This window comes from Gavialis gangeticus, unplaced genomic scaffold, assembly GCF_001723915.1.
Source record: "Gavialis gangeticus isolate Ggan-Ray unplaced genomic scaffold, GavGan_comp1, whole genome shotgun sequence".
Taxonomy (NCBI): domain Eukaryota; kingdom Metazoa; phylum Chordata; order Crocodylia; family Gavialidae; genus Gavialis; species Gavialis gangeticus.
The window spans coordinates 69,829,072-69,830,756 of NW_017728994.1; positions in this window are offsets into that span (position 1 = coordinate 69,829,072).

The window sequence follows — 1,685 nt, forward strand, 5'->3', positions numbered from 1 at the left end:
CTGCGTAGTTTCAGGTTGATGACTTCCATTGTTCGAAGTTGACTTAAATAAGCTTTCCTTCTCTCACTCGCTGAGCAGCTTCTATTGCAAAGGTGTTTGGAGTCACTCAAGCCACCCAGGACCCAGGAAAGAGGTGAGCCAACAGCCTTTGTGATGTAAGCACCACTGTGACAACTAGCTGACCATGTCCTACCTCATAGGTGGCTGCTGGCCAATGAGGGGCTGTGTATTATGTAAGCTTTCACAGGGCTGCATAAGTCTCCAGACGTAAGTATCCCCAGAGGAGCATAAATTTGTTTTGAGGTAGAATATCTTAGTCCTTCAGATCACCTTGGAGTTTTCTGTCTTCTCCAGGTGCGCTGTACCTTCCAACACTGATTTAGTATTTAAATCTGCCCATGGTTGAATTTGTAAGAAATAAAAACAGGTAGGAACCAGAAGAAGCTTCCTCTAAGTTGCTAATTGCTTGGCCTCCTTTGTTTTTTCATCTTGCCATCCAAAAGGGCTTGTTGAAGCCCTTAGATGTTACAGGACTGGGTTGCAACCCTTTTGTACATCCAGTCTGCCAAATACACCCTGCCCACATGGGTCTTGGGACTGTCTACATGGAGGTCCCACCAGCCCGCTCCATCCAGTGCCCTTAGTGGTGGGTATGGAGTGGATGGCTGCCATGAAATCTACTCAAGAAGTCAATGATTCAGGACTTTAAAACTTGGCCCATTGGGAATCTCACACAAATAACTCATGAGGTAGAACATTTCTATATATAAAGGGCTTAGTCCATCTTTCTGTATGTCTGTAATGCTCTTGGTCAAGTGTGCCTGCGCTACTGAGAGGGCAGTGATTGGCTGCATGGGCCCAGGTGGGTGCAGAGTGGGGGGAGGTGAAGCAGGGGTCACAGTGGTGGTGCCCCCTGCTGCCCAGCCCTGCTGCCCCCCCAGTGCCCAGACGGTCGTGGCTGTCCCAGAAAGGGGCTTTCCCAGATAACCAGAGCCAAACAAGGCTCAGTGACTCACCGGAAGAACCTCCCTGGATGTCGGACATCTCCAGCCCAGATTGGACCCAGACGGGACCTGAACGGACAAGAAGAGGTATCCCAGGGTTGGGCAGATGCTTCAGCGAGACCAAGTATAGTCAGGGAAAACTCCAACAAAGTAACATCCCAGTCCGACCATCATAAATTCAGAGGACCAGAACACTAGGCTTTATAGCGTACCAGCTTTAGCAAGCTGGAAACAACACCTTTGGTTGGTGTTAGGCAGGGTATAGGGGAGGCAGAGCCCCAAGTAGGAAGAACAGTCAGGAAGATTGAAGGAAAGTACCAGGAAGGGTGGGACAAACCATTTTCCTCCCAAGTGAAATAATTCATTCCAGCAAGAGGTAGCAGGTGAGTCCCCCTGGGGAACCTTCCAAGATCTAACCCATTAACAAGCTTGTCTCTTCCTTAAGCAACGGCAAAACCAGAAAAAGCCCTACAGACATGATGCATGGGTGAATGGCACAGGAGACTACAGTGCCCAGTGCAACAGCTGGCAAGGAGGGGGAGGTAGTGGGGAGAGAGAGAGGGAGGGAGGGAGGGGAGCAGGGAGGGAAACCAGGGAGGTTGGGGGGAAGCCCCACTGCTTGGGGGAGGAGGCGGAGGTGGGTGAGGAACTCTTCTAGGAGGTAACAACATTATTCAAAAG